This window comes from Mesoplodon mirus, assembly GCF_964341445.2.
Source record: "Mesoplodon mirus genome assembly, chromosome: 8".
NCBI lineage: Eukaryota > Metazoa > Chordata > Mammalia > Artiodactyla > Ziphiidae > Mesoplodon > Mesoplodon mirus.
The window spans coordinates 90,844,689-90,871,228 of NC_138984.1; the positions used below are offsets into that span (position 1 = coordinate 90,844,689).

A 26,540-nucleotide genomic window follows, 5' to 3' on the forward strand; every position below is an offset into this window, starting at 1 on the left:
CACGTCACTGTGTTTAATGTTTTATTCACAGAACAAATCACTCTGATATTATCTGGCTTTGTGTTTGTTCATTGTTTTTCCTCTGTCTCCTTCTACAAAAGGTAAGATCCTTGAGAACAAAAACTTGTCTGCCTTATCCTCCTTATATCTCCAACACCTAGAACGATGCCTGATACATTAGTTGGTGCTTAACAAATCTTTATGAAATGAATGAATGAATTGCATTGTTCTCACAAGCCCTTTTAAATAACCATGTTCCTAATGGAGAGAAAGCACAATTGGCTTTAAAAGTTTCTTGGAGAAACAGAAAGAGAAATTCAGTATTTGTTGACTAGGCATGAGATGCATTAGAAGGAAGTGAAAAATTAAAATGTAAACAAATTAAGTGACAGGAAGAGCAGAAATAAAGGTTGGTACTAATTGCTTAGTTTGCACAAACACAAAATACCAGCTGGGAAGTGAAACCTTCAATCAGTTGGCACCTTCTTTCTTTATAAACCCAACAGCCAGTTTGATTATTCCCATTAAAATAACTTAGCCAAGACACTGTCTTTGCTGCTAGTAAACAAAAAGATCTGAAGATTCTTTCAACTTCCATATATTTAAGACAGGATTCTTGGGGTTGATACAATGTTTCACTGGATAGAGATATGAGGAAGCATGAGATGAGGGTGCTGCAGTAATAGGAGAGTTTCTGACAGAGAGTAAAAACTAAGAGGCATAAATTTCCATGATAAGTGTCATACTATATTTAAGGTTTAACCTCAAAATACACTGAAGTCTCTCTTTCTGCCCAGACTCCTGTGCCTTTTAAAGCTCTTCTCAACTCAACATGAAGTCTATATCAAACAGTGGGACTGGCCTACTAGTATTAATAAGATTTTATTCCCCAATTATGAGTGGGATCTGGAAACTGTCTATATTCTGATTTTCTCAATGTGCTTAGGGTGAATAGAAGTCTAGGTGGCTCAGTGTGCAATAAGTTACAGTTTCCCACCTCTGCCGTTTACTAACTGTAAACTTCAGCAAGATACTGAATTTCTCTGAGTCTCAGAATTCTCTTCTGCAAAATGGGCCTGATGTAACTCCTGTGGATTAAATGTAAAGCACTTGTTTTTATGTAATTGTATGTGTCAAACTTTGTACCTCTTACTTTTGGATTTTCAGTTGTAATTTAGAGAATTATGCCCGTGTCAGATTTTAGGGTAATTCATCCAGTTTTTTTAATATGTTATCTTTTACCTGTAAATTTCCCAATCATTTAAAATTTGTCCTGGAATACAATATAAGGAATGGCTTCAATTTTATCTCTTTGCATATGGCTATCCAGTTATCCTAATACCACTTATTAAAAAATCCATATTTCCTCACTAATTAGGGATGCCACTTTTATCATAACTAAATTTTTATATGCAGTTAGGTCTATTTCTAAATTTTATACTTTGTCTATTCATACATTAACACCAAACTGTTTTAATTGTAGAGGTTTATGATATGATTTAATATTATACAATTTTTTGAGGGGTTTCCTGGCTATTCTTGCATGTTTATTCTTCCAAACATACTATATAATCAATTTATTTAGCTCTAGGAAAAAAACCTGATAGCATTTTTACTGGAATTTTATGAAATTGTTTATATAAACATAGGAATAACTAAGATCTTTACAATGTTGCATTTTTCTATGAACACAGTTCATCTTTCCAACTAAGTTAATTTTATATCTTCATGACTGCTTATAATTTTCTTCACATAGGTTTTGTACATTTCTTGTTAAACATACACTGAGGTATTTTGTTTTTAGCTATCAGACATACAGTCTTTTCTTCCATTATGTCTTCTAACTGGTTTTTGCGTCTATTGATTCAATAATCATATTGTGGTAGTATTAGTATTGTTGTTCTGAAACTGTTGTGTATGTAACAAAAAATGTATATATATTGGTGTCATTGAGAACTGGGATTTGCAGCTTTGGTGAGAGCAGACACAAACGTAAGATCAATGACAGTAAGTAAAAATCCTGTAGTTCTGAAAATGAGTCTGAGGTAGCAATACTAATTCATAATATGTGTTTTAAAAGACTCATTTTCTAGTTCTGTCCACTGGAAAAGCCTGTAAACAACGGTTAACCCAACAGCAATGAGCACTTCCAGAACCCTGATTGTGTCTCTAAATACTATTTCCCACCAAAAGGGACCAAACCTCTTAGAAAGATGGCTGATTCCAGGTGTGAGGCAGGAAGTTTATTAAATGAATCTGGAATATCTTATCACACCAAGTAGTAAGGAAGCAGCGATGGAAAACTACTAGGATTCTGTCTAAAGGATTTGGGCTCTAGCTTAAAGATGGGATCATTTGAGCATCAGTAGGGGATGCTAAATGCAATGGATTGAAACATATCAAGTATATTTAAATCCATAAGTTCAGTACGATACCAAAAAACTAAACTCATTAATCACCTTTAGAGGATGCTAGGGAACCAATCCATTGTGTTTTAAAAACAAACAACAACAAAAACAAAACAAAACGAGAAACTGGTCTCAGAGTAATGAAAGAATCAAGAGGAACTTTCTCTTTACAGAATTTTTTCAACTAATAAATGAATAAGGAATGACAGAATTAGGATATCACCATTTGCAACCTCCTAGTGAATTAATGAATCTGGGCAATGACCACCAATGGCTGCTCACATCACCAAAAAGAGACAATCAGGCATTTTATACCTTCTAACAGAAGTGCAAAACACTGCGTGTGAAATATTCTTGACAAAATAATTGAACCTGAATCTTATCAAGCCTCTAAATATGACTACCAATTTACAGCTTACAATCGCAGAGGAACACATTAAACAACATCACAATCAACAAAATCCAAACTGTTGGAAACCCCAGGACAAACAGCCAGTTTCTTCAACAATAACAAATGAACAAAATTGCAAGGAAAATAAACAAAGAAAGAAATGGTAGGAAGACCTATAAATTTTTTGACATGCAAATGTATTTATTTGATCATATTTGAAAAGGCAGGGTAGAATAAATCCATTTTCTTCATGGTATCACTGTAAACAGACTGAATTTCAGAGCTCTTAGCTTGCTTCACAGACTTCTAAAGAGTGAACATAAGCAGCCCGGCAAGCCTCTTCCTTCCCCTCCAGGCTCTCCCGCACTTGTTGGAGTGGGGTGCTGCTGGGAGGGGTTGGTGATAACTGATGCTAAATAAATATCAGACGGTGAATTTGTCAAACTCTTTCTACCTCCTCCCATAGCCAACGGGGTGACTTGGATTATTCTTTAACTATAATCATTGAGTAATCAAGTAAGTTTATCAAACACAGGATGGAGGGAAATTTCCATTGTAGATAATTTTCAAAGGTAGGAATGGATGAACTCAGAGCTTCATTATTCAGTCCCTTCTTTTGTTGTCCAGAGTGAAGTATGCTAGCGATGGAGCTCAGATCCTTGGTCCATTGAGTCATTGGTGTAATGCACTCAGTTCCTTTGGAAAAGCCATCTTTGGATGGGGAAGAGAAGTTAGCTTATTATAATGATGGTACTATACGAGGAAAATCAAAGCAGCAAGCAGCAGGCAGTGACACTTGAACTCCAATGATCATTCCACTCCTGTCAGCTTTACAGTCCAAGCAAACTCAACTGGGAAAGCAGAGGGTCAGATGGAAGAAAGGAGGAGGCCTTTACCCAGATCTGTGGACCACTTCAGGTCTTCCTGGATCCCAGCATCCTTACCTTTGTAGCTGAGGTAGTTATGAGGGATTGAAGCTTTAAGACTCCATTTATTTTTACCAGCACAGTAAGAAGACATAAAAAGCTGATCTTTTTAAGGTATACCATACAATTACCATGTTCTTTTCCCATTGCACCCTCCATGGTCTAGATGCGTAGATAACCTCCCCATTATGCTCAGCCACTTCCCAGCAGCAAGACGCCTTTCTTGGAAGATGATAACAATCAGTCCATCTTTAGTTGGTCCAATGTTGAGACGACAGTGTCCCCCCAAACTTACTGCTCTGAAATGATTTCAGATTCACTTGCGATGTCAGACATGGCCATGTCCTAATGATAGTCCTAGGATGCCTTGTCCATAGTGGTGCCCACCTCCTACTTGTGACCTAGCAACCTCCCTGGTTTGAATTTACCTTGATAGTTGCAGTATCCTCCATGATAACAGGAGTATTTCTGACCCCATCATCAATCACTACCACTTCATCCTTGACAGGGATATCATTGTAGAGCCAAGAAAGAAAATCTGTAGAGTTGCAGTAAGTATCAGGATATTCTTCCTCTCCATCAGACCAAAAGCAGGTCAGGTTTCTACTTGCTAACAAGGTCATAAAGCTCTGCCTTTGTTTTCACACTGAAAAATACTGTGTTTTTGAAGCCATTTTTCTTAAAATAGGTAGAGTGGGTGGAACCATTCTAAGAATGGTTGATACAGTCCATAGCTGTATGTTCCTCTTCAAGACAGCTGTTCCCAACTCATCAGCTTATCAAAACTCAGTGGGGCTCAGGTCCTCCACGTTCCAGCTCCACGACACAGGACTCAGCCAGTTTGTGAAGACTTGGTGATGCTTTGTGGTCAAGACTATATATGGAGCTTGGAAGAGGTCAGCCCGCTTGGGGTGGAAGAAGTCTCGGTGAACTGCCACCCCAAATCCAAGTAGCTAAAGCACGGTGGGTGGTTGTTACACCTGAAGTGCTTGTCCTGGGGCTGCCACTCGCCCTTCCGGTGCAACCAGAACCACTTGCTGCCCCAGGCTGGCACCCAAAACATACTCCAGGCCACTAGACCCCAAATGTTGCCTCATGGAACCAGCCCAGAGTGAAGACTCAGCCCACCCCAGGTACAGTGGCACCTGGCACATGCTGAGCCCTGAGCGCCCTCCCGGCCCTCCTGGCAGCAGCTGTTCGCCTGCCACTCCATCCCGAGAGTGGGGACACCTCTCTCTTGGTTTACTGACTTTTAATACACCAAGCCTAATGAATGGAGCTTGTTTGGAACCTGACTCAAGCAAAGGAAACATTTTGTTATGTGCTGTTTTAAGGAAAACAGGACCAGTATGGTGTTCATGAAAAGTAGATGAGATGGGCTGCAGAAATCAGGAAGAACTGAGAGCGCTGGGGTCCATACCTGGGGGTGGCGGGGTGAAAGCACAGGCCAAGTGAGGCAGACACGGCTCCTTCCTCACTAAGTGACACCCGTCACAATCTCACTTATCTATTGTCTCCAATTTGCTCATCTGGGAAATATTTGGGTTTGAAAAGAATCTTAGAATAGGGATCCAGAAAAAGCTTAGCTATATTAAACTGTGCCCTCCAATTCAACTAGAGATAAAACAAGAGAGGAAGGAGACATATCTCCAAATTCAATTCTCCTATCTTCACTTATGTTTTATGGAGAACTTATGTCATTCACAAAAGAAACATCGTTTCCCCAGGGGAGACAGCAGGTGTACATTTTCTCTCAAGGCTATTTAATTGCTGTCAAGAAGACATATGATTAACAAAACCAAATGCTGGAAATATGAAGTATAGACAATTTTAAAGTTGTTTATATAGTTGATTACAGTATATCACACAATGTGTTTATTTGCCATAAACCTGCCTATCAGAGACTGTTTCCACACCTGTACATCTGCACTAAACAGCCCACCGCTTAGCTGTGTGTAAATTCCCAGCTGAGAGAAGGGCCAGCACCCGGCAGAAGCAGCTTTCTCTTGTGGCGTCTGTTACCCCTTGGGCACCAGCTTTGCACCAGTGAAGGTGGGGCCTGAGCCCTGTGGACCCGTAGCATCCCCTGCTTTGATGAGAGAGCCCTTTGAGCTCTACAGAAGGAAAATAGTATGGAAATGACAGGCCTTTGCGGTTCTTCACTGTCCTTTGTGACGTTGCTGCTCAAAGTGAGGCCCACTGTCTGTAATCTGCTGGTTATTGTTCAGAGATGAGACAAGAACGGAGTTGAGAGGAAGCATTTAGAGTTGTTGACAGCCATGTGGCAGCCTAAGTTTATGTCTGTTGAATCTAATTCAAAAATGGGACTTGAATTTTGTGTATATTGATTTTTTATTCCATTTTAAATTATTTTTTATTGCACTTTGTAAAATATCAGGCTGTGACATATTGGAAATAAAAAAAGAACCTGATCCTTCACCACGCATAGTTTGAGAAGCATTGCTTCAGAGCAATAGCCCACATGGATGCTACATCCCAGGGTTTCATTTTTTTTTTTTCCGCGTACTCCAAATACTGTTGTGGCCTCTCCCATTGCGGAGCACAGGCTCTGGACGCGCAGGCTCAGCGGCCATGGCTCACGGGCCCAGCCGCTCCGCGGCATGTGGGATCTTCCCGGACCGGGGCACGAACCTGTGTCCCCTGCATCGGCAGGTGGACTCTCAACCACTGCGCCACCAGGGAAGCCCCCAGGGTTTCATTTTGACACTCTGACAGTTCCCAAGGGGCAGCCAATGGCAAAAAAATGTGGATCTACAAAGATGGTCTCCCCAAAGGGTCAGAAGGTCCCTCACAGGTGAGAAGCAGGTATCTAATGTACCACACATGTGTTAGGTCCATGGCAGGGGTTGGTAGACCTAATGAAACCAGCCCAGCTGACCCCTTGTCACCACATAACTGCAGGCTTTTCACTAGTACTAGTAGCAGCAGCAGCTAAGATTTACAGAGGACTTATTATGATGCAGATACTGCCCTAAATACTTTACATATACAAAATATTAAATAGCTCCTCTCTCTTTGGAGTAATATATAGTCTCCCCTATGCATTAGCAAGAGAAGTATAGCATCAAGTCTGTTTACAGTGATTCCTTGTACAGCTATGAAAAGTTGCTAACAACTGGCCTCTTTTGGGGGTATTTCAAGACATCATGCCATGTATACTAGAGACAATAATTAAAGAATGGAAACATAATACCCAGGAAATAAGAGTTTTGTGTTCAGATACTAGGAATAGAGCATAGCTGGAAAAAAATTTAATACAGAAACAGCATTCAGTATTGGAAATTGGGGGATGGGGGAATAAGGGGAATAGGGGGATAGCTTGGACAATGTGTTCATTTTTTTGTTGTTGCATTTGGAAATTCTCGGGCATGAAACAGAGAAAAAAATATAAATGTAAGAAGCAAAGACAACAACATAAGACAACTTGCATCAGAGCACAGAGACCTTATCCAAGATGAAGTCTTCCATCTACAACTTTTCTCCCCCCAACCTGGCTGATTTTTTGAAAAGATAAACAAAATTTTAAAACCTTTAGATGGACTAAAGAAAAAAGAGAGAAGACTCAAATACATGAGACCAGAGATGAAAGAGGAAACATTACAACTGATACTATACAAATACAAAGGATCACAAGAGACTATTACAGTTATATGCCAACAAACTGGATAACTTAGAAGAAATAGATATATTCCTAGAAACATACAATCTACCAAGACTGAATCGTAAAGAAATAGAAAATCTGAACAGAGCAATAACAAGTAAGGAGACTGAAAAACCTCCAAATAAAGAAAAGCCTAGGAACAGATGGTTTCACTGGTGAATTCTACCCAACATTGTAAATTAATACCAATTCTTCCCAAACTCTTCCAAAAAATTAAGAGGAGGGAACACTCTCAAACTTGTTTATGAGACTAGCATTACCCTGATAACAAGGCCAGATAAGGATAGTATAAGGAAAAAAAAACTATAGACCAATATCCTTGATGAATATTGATGCATAAATTCTCAACAAAATACTAGCAAACCAAATTCAATAGCACATTAAAGGGATCATACACCATGATCAAACTGGATTTACCCCTGGGATGCAAGAGTGGTTCAACAGTGCAAATCAATGTGATATACCACATTAATAAAATGAAAGATAAAGATCAGATGATCATCTCAGTAGATGCAGAAATAGCATTTGACAAAATCTAATATTCTTTCATGATAAAAACTCTCCACAAACTGGATATAGAAAGAAGATATTTCAACATAATAAAGGCCATATATGACAAACCCAAAACTAACACCATACTCAGTCTTTTCCTCTAATATCAGAAACAAGACAAGAATGCCCACTCTCACCACTCCTATTCAACATAGTACTAGAAGTCCTAGCCAGAGCAATCAGGTAAGAAAATGATATAAAAGGCATCCAAATTGGAAAGTAAGAGCTAAAAATGTCTTTTCTTCAGATGATATGATCTTATATATAGAAAATCCTAAAGACTCCACCAAAAAACTGTTAAAACTAATCGGTCAACTCAGTAAAGTTGCAGGATATAAAATTAACAGACAGAAATCAGATGTGTCTCTATACACTAACAATGAAATATTTCAAAAAGAAATTAAGAAAACAGTCCCATTCACAATAGCATCAACAACAATAAAATACTTAGAATAAATTTAACCAAGGAGGTAACAAGACCGGTACACTGAAAACTATAAGACTTTGAGGAAAGTGATTGAAGACACAAGTAAATGGAAAGACATTCCTTGTTAATAGTTTTAAATCTCCATCCTGCTCAAGTTATCTATAGATTCAATGCAATCCCTATTAAATTGCAAAGCCATTTTTCATAGAAACAGAAAAAACAGTCCTAAAATTTGTATAGAACAACAAAAGATCTCAAATAGCCAAAACAACCTGAGAAAGAAAACAAAGCAGGAGGCATCACTTCCTGATTTCAAACTAAACTACAAAGCTGTAGTAATCAGAACAGTATTATACTGGCATAAAAAATAAACACACACACCAATGGAGCAGAATAAAGACCCCATGAATAAATCCTTGCATATACAGTCAACTAGTATTTGATAAGGGAGCCAAGAATACTCAATGAGGAAAAGATAGTCTCCTCAATAAATGGTGTTCAGAAAACTGGGTAGACACATACAGAAGAATAAAATTGGACCCCTATCTTACAAAAATTAACTCAAAATGGATTAAAGGCTTAAGCATGAGACATGAAGCCATAAACTCTTAGAAGAAAATATAGGGAAAAACCCCCTTGACATTGGTCTTGAAAATATTTCTTTGGATATGACACCAGAAGCAAAAGCAACAAAAGCAAAAATTAATAAGTGGGACTATATCAAACTAAAAAGCTTCTGAGCAGCAAAAGAAACAATCAACAAAATGAAAAGCCCACCTATGGGATGGGGGGGAATATTTACAAATCATGTATCTGAAAATAAGTTAATGTCCAAAATATAGAAAGAACTCATACAACACAATAGCAAAAAACCCAAACAATCCAATTAAAAAATAAACAAAGGACCTGAATAGATAGGTCCTTTCCAAAGAAGACATACAAATGGCCAACAGGTACATGAAAAGATGCTCAACATCACTAATCATCAGGGAAATGCAAGTCAAAACCACAACGAGATATCACTTCACACATATTAGGATAGCTATTATCAAAAAGATAAGAGGTGGTAAGTATTGGCAAGGACGTAGAGAAAACGGAATCCTTGCACACTGTTGGTAGGAATGTAAATTGTTGCAGCCACTATGGAAAATAGTTATAGAGGTTCCTCAAAAAATTAAAACTACCATATGATCCAGAAATCCTGCTTCTGGGTATATATCCAGTGGAAATAAAATCAGGATCTTGAAGAGATACCTGTAGCATCATTCACAATAGCCAAGATACAGAAACAACCTAAGGGCCCATCAACAGATGAATGGAAAAAGAAGATGTATATACAGGGAATTATAGTCATTATTTTGATATGTATAGTGGAGAATAATCTGCAAAAATACTGAGCCACTATGCTCTACACCTGAAACTAATATAATATTATAAATCAACTATACTTCAATAAAAAAGATGTGATATATATACAATCAAATATTATTCAGCCATGAGAAAGAAGTAAATTCTGCCATTTGTGACAACATGGATGAACCTGGAGGACATTATGCTAAGTGAAATATTGATAAGTCATACAGAGAAACACAAATACTGTATGATATCACTTATCTGTGGAATCTAAAAAAGCCAAACTCATAGAAACAGAGAGTAGAATGGCAGTTAACAGGGGCTGGGGGTGAAGGAAATGGGGTGATGTGGGTCAAACTTTCAGTTATAAGATGAAAAAGTTTGGGGGATCTAATGTACAGCGTGGTGATATAATTAACAATGTTGTATTATATACTTGAAAGTTGCTAAGAGTAGATCTTAAATGTTCTCACCACAAAAAGGAAATGATAAGTATGTGAGGTGATAGAGGTGTTAGCTCACACTATGGTGGTATATATATCATTTCACAATATATGTGTATCAAATCAACACGCTGTACATCTGAAACTTACACAATGTTATATATCAATTATGTTTCAATAAAGCTGATAAAAGATATTTTCTTTATTGATAAAATGACAATCTTGTGGGGAAAAAAACCCACAAAAACATGTTTCTGTGATTGTCTCTTGAACACTGGTTCTTTCTGCCCTGGATCAAATGCTTCATTAAGTGACTGTTATTATTGCTGATCTCCTCTCTTCAAAATATCTACCCATCTATTGTTTTCTCTTATGGTCCTTCTTGGAATCTGAAACCACATATTCTAAGGAAATTCAAGAATCAATCTAAAGGAATTTTTAAATTTACTATTTTACATAGATTGGATTGGGTCACTACAAAATACAATCTTTTTTGTCAGCTCTAGGCAAAGTATTTCTTTTCTCTCCAAGTCCGTGTTGTTGAAAAACTTACCAGGAACTTCCCCAAAAGTTGGGTCTTGATGCTAAAGTGCACTCCCAGAAGTGCAAAGATAATGTGTAAAAAAAAAAAATCTGTCAGTGATGTAGATGAAAATGAACATTAGAGCAATTCTTGGTCAGCAGAGAAAGAACCCAACGTTTACATAATCCTAATGTGCATACATGGCTTCTTCATATTTTCCTGCTAAAACTCATCTGGCTTTGCTCAAGTCCTCAAATGCAGTGAATCCTAGGCAGCACCTGATATTTATTCATGCCATTGTCAAGAGCATCTTTGCAGTTCTTGCCAAGGTTTGTCATTGAATATGTTTATCCAGCTGCATGGCAAAAACGTAATACACAGTCATCATTTTACTCAGTCACCTACTCAATATTTTCTTCTATGATTAAATTAATTCATAAATATTACACTTTTAATACCAGAAAGCTATGGTTCATACAGCCAGTTGAATGCTTGTTTGTCCATTTTCTAATGTTGCTGGGCACTCAGTCATTTCATTATAGAGTTTGAAATAATGAAAAGCATTGCATTTACTTAACATGCACAATAAACAGAGCAGGATCCTTCTATGAGCTCCTTTATTATGCAGTGTAAGGCTGTAGGAGGAATTTTGTGAGAAACACTGGAGAATTGTGGGGGGGGTGCTTTGGAAATTGTTCTGTATGTAAGCAAATATGCTCTGATTGCCTAATGCATAGGACAGAAACGCTGGCTCTATTTGCAGCTGGCACAGTTTTTTGCTCAACCCTGGAGGGTTTCAAACAAACACACACATCTTGGTCTTACTCGTACCTGATTCATTACCAGACTGTGCTCAGGAACCCTGTAAGCTGTTTCCATGTACTGTGGCATTTTTGAGACTCCTTCCTTTACACATCCACACCCAGTCTGGTTTTTTAAAGCAGCCTCCAGAAGCTCTTAAGTACTCATCTCCACAGTAAAAGGATGGAAGCTTATGGGCAAGAGTCTGCTTTGCCCTCCAGTGCTGACCTTGGTGACAGCAACGCAATATGCCTCTAAATAGATACCTGGCTCCGGAGGCAAGAGCCATATACCACAGGACACTTACGAAATCACCTTCTGAATGAAATATTTATAGCTAGTACTGCAGGGCACTTAGCTTTTCTAGAAATATATCCAAATTTGCTCCATCCTTCTGGGAATAGCCTTGGTTAGCAATTGCTCATAACGTCAATGCTTCTGGAAACTTTTTGCAGTCATTTTATTGTTTTTAGTTCAAAAATAAAACTTAAAGGAGCTTGAAAACTAGGTTCTTAGATGATCACATGATGGCCTGATTTCCGTGGTTTCAGTTCTGTGCATTTTACTTTATGTGCACCCACTGAAATTAACCAAAATTAATCCATATTTGAACAAAGACTGTGTATACAAATAAGCCCTAACACTAGCTGAAGCGTTTGGAATGCATTGGCCCAGGGAGGCGAAGAAGTTATAGCAAACAACATATGGGCTTTAAAACATGGAACTATCCAAGACAGAACAAGAAAGCTATTTTCACTTTCCTTGTTCCTTTTTTTTTCCTCCAGAAGATGAGTAATTCCTAATCACATTTTATTTTCATCTTTAGAGCTGTATCCTGAAAGAGCCAGGTCGATTTAAAACTGCTGGTGAGTTTGCAGCCCTGTCCAATAATTACCTAATGCATTTGTGTCATCTGCTTTCCTTGTTGTGCGAAAACACACTAAGGAAATGTGTGTAAGTCCACTGAATTGTTCCCAACTCTTTTATTCACCTTTCAGCATGCTAGTTCCTTCCCTTGGCATTGATATCATTATGCATTTGTCAAAGATAGACTGTCACTTCAGGGCCTCTATTATGTGCAAGAATTGGCAGCAAATTTTGCCACTGGGATTTGCTTATATCCTCTGTATGTTATTGTACTTCTTTGGAATTCAGTAAATTCCGTACATCCACTTCTTTGATGTTCATTCCAGCCCCTAAATGTGGAAACAATGACTGAAATTTTGGATCAAAGCATCTCATAGATGGCAGGCAACACAACTCTCTGATTATTCACTAGAACAGAGGGGACCTCCCCTTCCCACCTCCCCCGCTAAAATCTAGGCCAACAGTCCTCCAGGAACAGCTCTGGCTTCCCTAGTGCAAAGTCACGAGAGGAAGCTAAAGAAAACCACTCCAAGGTTTTAGGAAAAAGAAAGAGACTAAACTGAACAGCTAAAGTGAACCTCGTGGTCATTTCTAACTACAGAGAAAGCTAACTACTGTCCCGGTTGGTTCTCTCGTTTCTTTTCCACTGGTCATGCTCTAGTCTAGCACTTCTATTGGGCCAGGCTTATTTCAGGTTTGGAAAAGTCTCCAGATCTAATTTCTATATAACGTCAGCTGTACAAGATGGCCTGGATTTTTTTTAATGCATGCTTAAAAGGAGAGGTAAACGGTCCAGGAATTAAGAAATTTTTAAAGTAATTGGAAAAAAAACAGAACTACCAAAATTTCAACGAGTTACTTTTGCAAACTATAACTAGCTGTCTGGAACAAATTTTCAGTGTTTGCTTTTGCTTTACTCCTGGGATGCCAGTGCAAATAATTACTTCATTCAATTTATTTCACAGGTCAACTTTGACTCATAAAAGCATTAAAGCAGGTAACCCCCTAGGGATGTTGGGAAGACAGATGAGCAAATAGATATGAAACTGTTGTAAGCACTTTCATACAACAGGGGGAAAAAGGCACTTATAAATTCAGGGTATTTTATGGTTATGTGTTGACTTCACTCCATTTGGTATCCAGAATGTGCTAGTTATAATTAATACACAATGTTGGGAACTATTATAAAAGTACCATACTCTTTTTAAATATAGTGAAGAAGATAATTGTGTTTGAAGAATCTCATCCTGTGTAAATTAGAAGAATTCCCAGTAGAGTGCCATAATTGAGAATTGGGCTGACTGCACTGAATGGAGAAGAGAGTCCTCTTAGCATGACAGCCTGTGTTCAATCAAAAGGTAGAGTGTCAAGGAGGTAACATGACAGCCCTTAAAATACCAGTTTCAGATTGCCTAAGTGAGAAGTTTTTACTGCCCAGACGTATGCAACAGTGACATCCAGCGGTTGTGGAAATAATTACAAGTGAATCTCATTTTAAAATACAAAGTAAGTTTTAAATTATAATTGAATATTCTGTATTGTCAAATGTTGTCTACATTCTTTGTCTGGCTACAGTGTAAGTCAATAATTCAGGCTGGATGCCAACTAAAGCAAAACTCACTCTGTTTATTTCTTAAGTAGTTTCCAAAGTCTGTTGTTCTGTTAGTCTTATTTTGATGTTTTATAGTTTAACTAAAATTATAGTGGGTCTACTCTTCAAGGGTCTCCCTGACCCTCCTAAGCACACCTAGATATTTCTGCAAGCACAAATGAGACTGTGTGCATGCTGCAGACGAACAGCAGAAGTGAAAGCTGCACTTGACTCCACTGTTAAATACTCCAGGGAAGGCATCTGTGACCCTGAACATTTTTATTGTTGTGGAATTGCTCAGAGAAGTTCATTACGATTTTTTCCAAGTCATTGAAGATGAAGAGAAAGAAGAAAGGGATAGAGAAGAAAAGGAAAAGAAAATAAAGAGGATGAGGAAGGAAGGAAAAAAGGAAGGAAGGAAGGGAGGGAGGGAGGAGAGAGAAGAAAGAACAGGACTACTCACTGATCTTTAACAAGTTTTGGTAATATGTCCATGTGTGATAATAGATCTAAAGAGGAAATTCAAAAAGATAATTAGCCTCCCCCCAACTTCTGGTTTTAAATTGCATTCCTTCAACTGCCAGCCAATTAACTAAGATAAAAAATAATAATTTTCGTTTAAAACAATCTGAGAAAAGCTGTTGCTTCTGTACCTAGAACAGTGCCAGTTGTAAGAGGATGCTATCATGCTGGGAAAGAACTCTCAACAGAAGCCTGTTAGGTCACCTCAGCCAGTAAATTATTTATGTCCATGTCAATGCCGAGCGCATCAGGTGACTGCTTACCAACTTCCCAGGTGGCACTCCTGAGAAACCGTCGTCTCGTGCCAAGCCGTTTCTCAATCTTAGACTCCCTTCTCATATTGGGGTTTTTTTCACTTCATCCGCCTGCTTCCTAAAAGTTCTCACAACGGGAAGAACTTACAGGCACCCTCTCAAATTCTCCTTGTTAGAGGAGGGAAGAAACTAACAAACAAGCTGAACATCTATCCAACTCCAATAAGATAATCAAGACAAAATTCCATAAAGAGCTCCAAATGCCCTTTAGCTTATATACCCCCGTTGTGCCCTAATAGAGGAAAAAGAACCGCACAGAAGCTGTGTAGGCTTGAAGGAGCATGTGCATGTGAAACCTATGAGGGGCACTCAGCAGAGAGCGTCAGGACAAAGAGGTGTGGATGGTCTCCGTGAGGAAAGTCTGGGAAACGATTCCCATTGTGTCAGTGAGAGTTAGGGGAGATGTACACTGAAACAGAGCAGGAAAATCTGCAGGCTTTAGCCAGGTTTTTTTTGCTTTTACGAGGTCTTTGAACTGTAAGGGGGATTATCCAGATTCTGAAGCGAAAGAATGCGTGTTCCTATCACTGCTCTCCTAGTATCTTCACTTGGAGATGCCTCTGGCTTCTTGATTCTTTGTGGAGAGTATATGGAGAATTAGCACACCCAGATCTCACCTCTCCTTTTAGTTCTCTTGGAGTCTGGCTGGGTGGCTCTTATCTTGTGCACCCTGGAACTCTGATTCAAAGATTTCTAGAGTCAAGATTGGGGTCCCTCGAGAACAAAGGTAGAACCTCCCCTTGACAAGCTGGGACCTCCTACACCAAGATGGCCATGGCCACCGCATTACCAGCTCTCGCCAGTACGAGTAGCCAGAGGCTGGCATGAGGGATCAGTTCCCTTCTTTTCTCTCTAAAGAAAAATCCTGCCTTGCAAAGCTTTCTTCAGTGTTTCAGAACCAAAAAAAAGAAGCAGTTGCACAACATGCATATCCTCTCCTGGTTTATAGCTTCGGGTATAGTTTTACTGCAGTATATATATCTAATAATCCATTTAATTTCTTTAGAGAGATGTTATATATATACAGGTGGCATTTGGATGGAATCACATGCCATAAACCTGTCTGCTCCTATCCAGGTTCAGAATACATAAGAAGCTGTTTTACAGACATTCTAGAATTTTTACATGGTCAATTGGCTGGTTTTGTATTCTGGAACATATCAGAGCATCTACAGGAAAATATATATATATATTCTATAAAATGGTGGCAGGATTTCTGATTTACTGATACTGCTGGTTTGAATTTTCACAAAAATATTTATCTATAGGACAATGTATTAGGCGTGTTCTTAAAGGTAAATAACTGCAGCCAATAAAAGCTGGGCCTACAAAGGGTCCCATCTTCTACTAGTTTTCTGCACCAAGAATTACTACCAGTGTAATCATGGCTCCCTGCACACTAATATTTCCTCTGATACAGTATGATCAATGTTGTGGAAAAACATTTATTATATTTCTTCTAGCTACTTAAAGGCATTACTGAATTATGGGCATCGCAAAACGAATCCACTGTGCATTTTTTCTTTATGTGACATTTTTACAATCTTCATTTTCTGCTTTGCAGATACTGAGCTATAGAGATCCACACTTTGTCCCTCTTACAACTGCCACTGGGGCCACTCTCTCCTTTCTGCTTTATTACGTCTGAAATGCACTTCATATGATAACATTCCTTTTCATTCTGTGCCGGACTCTTCTTTGAAAGGAAGAAGTTATGAAAGAAATTAAACAATCAGTGTTGTTAATAACAGTTCTTAATCTTCTTTCTTAACTAAGGTTATGAAGTTTAGACTGAGAAAAGGACAAGGGGAGGAAATGGTATTTTATGGAATCATTCCGGGAGAGCTGATGGAACGGGTGTGAGTTTTGCAGTTTTGACATTTAACAATTTTATTAACATCTTTGCTTATTATGTACCTTAATCCACAGGATCTGCAGTGGGGAGAGAGTGTCCAGCTAACAGCTCGTGTCCCAGGCCCTGCCAAGGGATGAATCAATTAGCAAGAGAAGCAATGATGCAAATGCTCCGGGGTCACTCGGGATGCTGTTTGCCTTTTTGATAGAGAAAGCACACCATAAATAACATCACACCTCAGGAAATCATTCCAGGAGGCCCAGATGCTGGTAAGGCTGCTGCCTGGGACGGAAGGAATCATTTGCTCATTGTGTGTATTTCCCCCATCACAGTCAATGGAAGATTTGTAGTAAAATCAAAGTATTTAAAAGGAGGACAGTATGTGGTAACGGAGGCATGTTTGGTAATTTTTTTAGTACCAGAACCCATGATTTATGAGCCAGAGTTAGAGCCAACTTTATTACAAAAATGACTTCACCCATAAAAACCTTATTCAGGGCTCTCAGGAGAATGCTGTAGTACCCAACAGCATTATTATCCAGCAAATATCTACAAACAATTCCCTCCTCAGTCTCATTTCTGCCCCCTTTCAAGGGGCAGGCTTCCCCCTTTACCTGCTGAAAAAGTGGGGTCCCAGGCAATGTGTTGTGCTCTTTCTGTGGTGATTTGCCTGGATGAGGCACATTTATAAGCCAGAGCAAAAGCTGCCTCCAGGGTCTCAGTCACATCTTCCCCAACCTCGTGCCCTGAGGAATAATGAGCAGAAGACACCCACTCACCCTTCATTTCCTCCCTGCACAGAGCTTTCCCGCTCCCTGCACTCCCACCCACTCCTCCAGAGCTTGGATCCCCATCACCTCAGAGGGGCAGGCTGAAGCTCCCCCTCTTCTGATTGCCATGGTAACCGCTGGCTGCACTAAAACTGCCAGGGCTGGGTGTCCAGGCTGGTCCCCTGGGCGTACCAGGATCTGGGAACTAGCCCTCCATCTTATTAAACTCTGGTGTCAGCTCCTAGCAATTGCTTTAAATTTACACCCTCAGAGTGGCTTAGTGGGATTACATGTCCATTTGCATTAAAACAGGTTTCTGTCATTAAACTGCCATACAATAAGCTTCCTTGGGACAATTTAATGAGCTCTAAATATCATCAAGTAGAAGTTCACTTCACCAAGATGGCCAACATGGGGGGCAAAAGGAAGTGGCTGCTCAGAAATCTTAGCCCAGGAGAAATATAAGTGCCAACTACAGAAGGAGGTCTTGTCTGGGTCCTTCTTCGCTGTGAGATAAATGGCTCTGATTTAGAGCTGATCTGGGAGAGTTAGCAACACTATCTCTATTCACCAAGAGCCCACAGTTCCCTTCTTAGCCCTATTCCAAATACGCCTTTACCCTTGACTGCGTCTGCTGAAATTTGCCGATGGACCACTGGACCCTTTTCTTTGTGACAGTATCTCAGTCTCATGTGTCATCTGTCTGTCCTTGAGGAACTTGGGTGCATCCAAGTTGCCTGGGAACAACAAGCACACAGCAGAGCACCACGTGTAGCTGGAATGAATGCTCCCAACTCTAAAATGCCTGGCTAGTTATTACGGGACTGTCTGGACCGTCAATCAGGGACCTGGACCCTGGAACACTGGTCCTGATAAGGAGCACCCTACTCTGATCATCTAGAAGCAGAATAAGAACAGGGAACAGTTTTTAAAGATGGATTGTCCCTGCTCACAGGATTGCCAACACTTGCCCTTATAAATACATATACGTGTCTAAGTATAGATTTTTCATCAAAAACAAGTAAATCAACCCCCAAACTTTCTTTTATGTAGAGGAGGAAAGACTCGCTGCTAGACAGACTTCCTGATCTGCAGAAGCTGTGATCTCATTTCTGTATAGTCTTAACAGGGGACAGTAATGTATGATTGAGACACTGCTATATTTAGGAATGACAAGAAGGGCATTATTAATAGCTTAATTGACATTAAGGCAATTACCCCTACCCTTATTACAGTTTGTAGAATTACACAGAAAATATTGGATGAGGCCCTTTTTCCCCTAGAGCTACCCAAGGATACAGCATTTTATTTCATGCCAGATCCCTGCTTTGACATTAGATACTCAGCCATAGAATGATTCCAGTAAATCATTATAAATGCATTATAATAAAGATGTTATGAGCTATCAGATATTAACCCCCAACCCCTAAAGAGAGATAAATAGTCCAGTTGCATGATTCCCACTTTCGTTTCATAAGAAATAAGCTTTTGCAAAGAGCAACTGACTAATGAATTATAAAATGGTGTGTTGAGCTCAGATAATTAAACAATGCATTTTAGTGTCTAGTGCAGGATGAACACTAAATCATACACAAATAAAAAGGGAAAAGCCTAAACCCCAAGCCCAGCTCCTATTTTCAAATAACATTAATGTTGGCCTACAGTCCAGAAATGCTCAACTGTTTTCTTATCTGATTAGAGGGACTTATCAGGTATAAGATCAAGACACAAGTAGGTCAACGAAACCAAGAGTCAGAGCAAGAATTCCAGAGGTGCTAATTTCAGATAAGCCCACAAGGTTATTTTAATGGAGATTTTACGTGGAGATTACCTTTCTTCCCAAAATGTTTAATGGAGCAAAAGTCTAGAAGAATCTGGAAGTTTCCAAGTTTCTTTATACTTTTATTTTTTATTTCTGAATTCGTAATAAAACATATTAGTTGGGGGGAGTGTGGAGTAAAAACTCTGGTAGTAACGATGATCTTGGTCTTGTAGTGCTGGAAAGACAGACAGGAGATGGAGAGATACAGAGGTTGGTTTGGGTTCTAACCACTGTCCTCAGATTTGTCACCAAGTCCAGCTGGGCTCCATCTAGTGGTAAGCCTTGGATCACCATGAAGTTTTTGCCTTCCGTGGCCCCTGTGTGGGGCTGGTTTGCCACTGACAGCCATTTTGGCATGTCCTGGGCTTGCCACAAGATTTGAAGCTGAGCTTAAGCACAGCTTGACTATGTATTTTAGTCTTCCAGCCTCTCAAAGACATGGTGACTGCTTCAAGGCAGTCTTCTGTTTCTTGGTCAAACAGCACACCACTAATGACTGTGTGGACAAAATCAGAGATGGCCTTGGACTCCGAGTGGGCAATGATCACCTGTGCTGGTGAGCAGGACTTCCCTGGAGCACCTGGTACCTCATGTTCCACTTGGCCATCCCTCTCCTGTGCTCCAGGCAAGCTAACCACAGCCCTGTGCCCGCTCCACTTCCCCAACCCCATGTGTCACCCTCAACTGACACATGGAACTGACCTCATCTTTCTAAGGCTTCTTTTCTTCAAGAGCAATATGAGGATTTTAATAATGCCTACCCTCAGGGTTGTAGGAACATTAAATGAGATTTGTTATATGAAAATCTATCTATGTAAAATGCCTATTACAGAGTAAGCTCACAATTAAATGTTATTTATTTTTATTTTAGCTATCTTGTATTTTTTCTCTCCTGGTTCTTCTCTCTTCATTCTACCCTTACATCTTCCAGTTCTCTCTCTCTCTAGTTCCCTCTCTCTCATACACACACACACACACACACACATGCACACATTTGCAAATCCCTGAAGACAGACTCTCTGATTTATTCATTCAAGCATACCTTTCAGCACCTAGCACAGTGTTTTGCTTAAGTTCACACTCCGTACATGCTTGCTACCCTAACAATATTAATAATATAATAGCTACTAGTAACATTTTCTGACCTCTTGGTATGAACCAGGCACTATGCTAAGTATCATCACCTCATTTAATTCTTACAACAGGCCTCTGAGACAAGTACAATTTTATCCTCATTTTATGGGAAACTAAAGTTTAAACATGATCTATATCTTGCTCAAGGTCACACAAACCTCATAATTGGGCAGCCAAGATACAAAGAATCAGCCTAGATTTGGAGGCTCAGCTCTTAATTTCCACTGTGTTGAGCTGATTTTGTCAGCTTTCTCCTCTTCTAGACTGGGCTCCATTAAGGGATCAGTCATGAGCATGTACTCACTCTTAGATGAATGACCCTTAGGATCTCAATCTTTGGTGTTTCAGGAAGTCCAGAAGTATATGCGACCTCTAGTTTACAGCTACCCAAAAGTCACCTGTCTGCAAACTCCTGGGTCATTACATAAAACCATCCAAAAAGACTTTACAATTGCGTACCCCATAAAGTTAATTTCACCTTGAGAGAATGTGTCTGAGGGAGGTGATGCACTTAGTTATGTATTCAGGTTGGTGGCCACAGTAGATGGAGCTGTCCTGTCATCCTTGACAGCCTGGCTCACTGGCAGCCTCGCTCCATCACGCTGTCATAGGCCAGAGATGGCCTCCCCGTATTAGCTCAGAACAGTTATGCTTCCTGATGGTCCAAGCCTCACAAACCCCACACCTCCCTTAATTAAAGAAGTAAATTAAAAGGAATATTTCAACCTTAGGGATGAATTATTTTAGTAATCTGAGATTGAAGCTTTATTGGATAAAAGGACACACATGGGTTTATTAAAAATGCTGCCTTCCTGCATAGCACAGGGAGATCAGCTCGGTGCTTTGTGTCCACCTAGAGGGGTGGGATAGGGAGGGTGGGAGGGAGACGAAAGAGGGAGGGGATATGGGGATATATGTATATGTATAGCTGATTCACTTTGTTATACAGCAGAAACTAACACACCATTGTAAAGCAATTATACCACAATAAAGATGTCTAAAAAAATAAAAATAAAAAGAAGCTTTAAAAAAATAAATTGCTGTCTTCACGTACAAGAATCTGTACAAGAGGCTGCCTGAGGTGGCGAGGAGTTTGTGTAGCCAGAGAGATGCACTTGTGAAACAGCAACCAGAGGGGCTAGGACTGAGGTCTTTTGCTGCAGAACATAGCCTGGCTATTTATTGTACACTTGTCCTTCAGGCACAGCAGCCAGACATTTGGGATCTTCCGTGGTCTTCATTTCAAACTTGCTGACCCTGAGCGCTGTGCTGGACACTACTAGGGTCACAAGGAGTCAGGGGTCCTCTCCTCTCAGGATTATGGAGGCTACACGGCTCGGCTCCTTTGTGGTTGAATAGGCCGTGTGACTGGTCTGTTGCTGTAAGCAGAGGTACTGTACGTCACTTCCAGGCCAAAGCATTTTATTGTCAGAAGACCCTCCAGCTCTCTCCTCCTCTGTAGAAGTGAGCTTGGAAGCATGTGTTGAGATGACAGAGGGCCCAGTACCCTAGATTCCTAAATGACTTGCTGGAGCCGAGTCCTCCACAGGCCCACGTTGTACATCAGCAAGAAATAAACTTTTTTTGGATTAAGCCACCAACATTTGGAGGCTGTTTATTACCACAGTAAAACCCAGACAATCCTGATTAATCCAGGAGCTGACTTTTTGTTCAGAAAATGTGGTCCTTCTTTCCAAGTCTTGACACCTTTATCTTTTTTCCAATAACTTTATCCACTCATTCAGTGGTTTACACAGATTTTTTCATGCTTTTGGTATAATCTCGGATGCCTAAGATTGCCAAATGACACTTAATTGGGCAGAGTGGTGGTTTGTCCTTCGTCCACTGATGAATATTGGCACTGTGAAAGAAGTGGGGGAGAAGAAGACAAGAAGAAGACAAGATCGGACTTCTGAAAATAACATGGCAGAATGAGACAGTGAAATACAAGGGGAAAATAGAGAAAACGAAAAAAGAGAACAAGAGAGATAAAGAATGAAAAATAAATAAATAAATATAGAAAAGACAAAAAAAAAAAAGAAAAGTAGAGAAAACAACAACACAAAAGATAGAAAGTTTATTTCAAGTTAGCTATAGCCAGTTGCTTGCAGTTGGATTCCACTCCAGAAGGTATCTCTCAGGATATCTTTGACCTTCAGCACCTAGTGTATGCGCCTAGCATGGCAGGGTCCTCAAGAAATGTTGGTTGAAATCACAAATAAAGGAATGAATGAACCTTTGTTCTATAATCTTGGAAGCATGTGTTGCTTGAACTGGTCTATGACTATGAATAGGCATTCCATCATACATTTAAAGTCAGTGGAAAAAGTGAGAGGGGAACTAGAAATAATTGACTTTGAATAGCTCCTCACAACCTTTAAACCTGAGTCCTTGAAAAGAGCAACTATGAGGTCAGAACAATTATTCTTTGTCCTAGAAACAGGACATCACTGATGACTCAGAGCAGTCTGTTTAAGATAGTGTTTCAAATAAACTGGGTAGAAATGTCCTTGTTTTGTTTGCCTCTGGCTGGGCTGAACTGAGGGTACAGTCAGCATTGAGGTATCTATGGCCTTGATGTTGTGGAAGGTGACAGGAGGGAAATGGAATAAAATTTGCTGAATAATTTACTTTTGAAAAACTTCAAAGGGGGCAAGGAATAGCAATATTACCAGAGAGTTAATAAGAAGGTGGAGCTGGGAGGCATTCAACTGCCAAGTGGGAACCTCCAGTAGAATATTCACCTGGTTGGGGTAATTCACTTTCCAGAGATATATGAAAGGACTGTGGCAGGGCTGCCCCCCATTCAAGGATGCTCTCTGGTAAAGTCAAGGAAGCCTGTTCTAAGGATATGGAAGGAAGTTAGCCCTTCCTCTGGGGGAAAGTATGAATCCAGTGTCTCCAGTCTGTGGACTTACTTGTGTGTGTGTTGTGTGTGTGTGTGTGCATCTGCATACACGCACACATGCTCATACACACTCATGCAAAGTTCAGATGTCTAGGACTTGTGATGGGAATGGAAAGAACCAAAAAAGCAGAAAGCTGCTGCCTGGCAGGCTGAAGGAGGATGACTGGTGTGGGCAGGAAAACAACATATTGCACAGTAGTAGGGTATCCTTGTGGATCACATGGAAGCACAGCAAAAGTGCTATACCAGCTTGGCTGCAGTTTTAAAGAAAAGGATTATCTCTTGGGATGAACTTTCTCCTGGGGATGAACACACTCTCTGCATCCAGATTCAGATCCATCAACTTCCACCTGTCGTCTCAAGCTACACTCCTCTCCCATTTCTTATCAAAGGGACAAGCATTCTTGTTTCCTTGGCTCTAAATCACGAGCTTCTCCTCCTCACTCTTCCTTTCATTCAATCTCTTCCCCTTTAAAATGTTTCTTGGATTCACTCTCTTCCTCTCCCTGCCTGGGCATATATCTAGCTGGTCTACCTAATTCCAGATCATTGCCCTTCCTATAGGAAATATAAGACCCACATGCAAATAATGAAATACTATCCCATAATCCAAGACAGAAATGATGAGTGTTACAGTAACAATGGCCCTAAGTACTAGATTTCCCAGACACTTCAGATTTCATGTAGTTTTTAAAATTTTCAATAAAGGTAATTTGTAAAATGCATATGTTGAAAGGTAAAAATTTTTAAATATTATCTGATTTTTTTTTGCATTTCTTTTTTTCCCCTTTGACCTTCTTCCTCCCCTATTCAGGCAGCTGACCATGTCTCTTGCTCTTTAGCTCAAGGAAGAGATGAAACAGCATTAAGCAGAAGAAGCATTTTCTTCCTGACTTGCGTATTTCAAAAGCACAGCCCCTTGGGGGGATAAAGACATCATTATTAGGGCAGAGGCGAAGGAGGAGGGAGCAAACATGAATATAAGCTAGGCTCTTCCTCTTCACCTCTAACCAAAGGGAAGATCCCCCACGACTGATGGAGGTAGAGGGAGTGAAATTGGTAAATTAGTATGGTTACTTTGGAGGTGAATTTGGCAGTATTTGGTAAGATTGAAACTCTGGAGAAATTTTTACACATATATGTAAAGATACTTGTACAAAAATGTTTCTTGCAGCATGACTTCTAAAGAAAAAAAAACAACTTCTGACAACTTAAATGTTCATTCACAGAAGAGGGAATAAATTAAGTGTGGAATTTTGGGTCAACCATAGACTATTCTTTTTGTTTTTTGTTTTTTGTTTTCTAACTTTTCATTTTATATTGGAGTAAAGCCAATTAAGAACGTTGTGATAGTTTCAGGTGCACAGCAAAGGAATTCAGCCATACATACACATGTCTCCATTCTCCCCCAAACTCCCCTCCCATCCTGTATAGCAATTCAAAGACATTGTTTAAACAACAGGAAGAAATTATAGGGGAATCTAGACCTTAGAATCCAACTGCCTGATAAGCCTTAAGACTTGAAATATAAGTGCCTCGTTTTACAGATGACAAGGAAGAGGCACCTGAAGTTAAATGGTTTCTCAAAACCAGCCTGTTGTTTACATTTCTGACCTGGCCTTTTGTCCATGATGTCATCTGATACCCCAAGCTGCCTGGTATAGTTTTCAGTCTGTTCCAGGAAGTAGAAAGTTGTTCCCTCTGATCTCCCCAGTATACTAGCACAGAAGAACAAGAAGAGGAGGGGAGAAGGGAGGAAGAAGAGGAGAAAGAGAGATGTCACCCCTTGCTCTTGAGGTCACAGTCCAGATGAAAAGCAGAATCAAAATTGGAAGCCATAAAAGCCCCCTAAGTAACCAGTTCTCATATTTCCTACATTCATACCTAAGGGGTCTCCCGGTCCTCTCTGGATCTCCATTTTCTTATTAGCAAAACAAGGGGTTCAACTAGAAGAATTATATCCACCCTTAAGTTCAAAATATTATCCTTGCAATGAATCTACTTCTAGGTATAGAATCTGGCTGTCTAGATCTTCATTGTTGAAATCTTCACCCACAAAATAATTTTTCACCCACTTCCCCAAATCTTTTGTCCACACCCTAAAATTTTCCCCTGGTTGATCAAACCTAGAGACCATATTTGATGCTTCTTTTCCAATATAATATTTAATTCTCAACACTCCTAAAAACTTGTGGGAAGGATCTTCTGCCTAAGCTTTCAAGAGAGGCACTAAATAAAAATCTCAACACTAAATGTCAATCCCAGCAGTTTTTCAAAGATTGGCAGCCCGATGTCAGTGAAATGGCCTTGGCTCCATCTCTGTGAAAGCCTGAGGTGGGAGTGGAAGTCGTCACAGACCCGGCGGTGACCTCCCGGCATGAGCTGGTGGGCCGAATGGGAGTGGGAGTCAGGAACTCCATGTAAAGTCCTAATTGTGTGACTGACTTGGGCTGTGACATTGGAGGAAACTGTTCCACCTCTAGGCTTCTTTTGCAAAGGAAGAAAATGCTGTAAAGAGAAGTTCTCTGAAAAGCACATTACACTCTACAGGCCAAATGTTACAGTCATTAGGGAAGCAAAAGGAGACTCAGCTTCTTCCTCAGCTACGACTGTAACCTTCTGGGTGTCCCCAGCCACATTGCCAGTGGCAGGATTTCAGAGTGTCACAGCCCAGCCATCAGAAACACATAGACTCTTAGGCAAATGGCTCAAATTCACTTTTCACTTTTAAAGTAACACACTTTTTAAAATTATTAATGGTTTAGTTGTGTGACCACCCACGAGTGAAGGGCATTTCCCTCTCCCACATCTTTAATGGAAATAATTAATGAGGTGTTAGAAATTAACAACAATTAACAGTGCATAGGAACAAAGGCAGAAGGTCAGAGACTCCAAAGAAATACAACTTAGCTTCTCCGGTAGAATCTTGCGGTTTCAAGAAAGGAGACCCCAGGAGCATTTTCCCTGTTACATAGGTTGCCATTATACTGATCTTTCAAATGGGAAAAAATACAGACAATGGTTCTAGTAGTCTTACATCTTAACAGTATAGATTTCTCTGATGAATTCTGAGAATTCCTAGCCTTGGTACATCTCTCTCGGACACAAATACAGCTGTCACTCCAGAACATGGGCCCAAACACCATCATTTTTTAAGATTAAGCATGTCAATGGAAGGAAGTAAACTAACTGGCACTTCCATCAAGCTTATTCATTTTGCTCGACAAACAAAATAGTATAACATATTATAT

General features: G+C 39.8%; 1 pseudogene across 1 annotated transcript; it reads right to left on the minus strand.

The window, feature by feature from the left end:
- Nucleotides 1–3,666: 3,666 nt before the first annotated feature.
- On the minus strand, nt 3,667–19,918 carry LOC309809844 (tissue alpha-L-fucosidase-like; annotated as a pseudogene). Its single transcript has 3 exons — nt 19,618–19,918; nt 17,270–17,401; nt 3,667–4,843 (listed from the first exon to the last, which is right to left on the minus strand). The product of its transcript is annotated as a tissue alpha-L-fucosidase-like (transcript).
- Nucleotides 19,919–26,540: the final 6,622 nt, after the last annotated feature.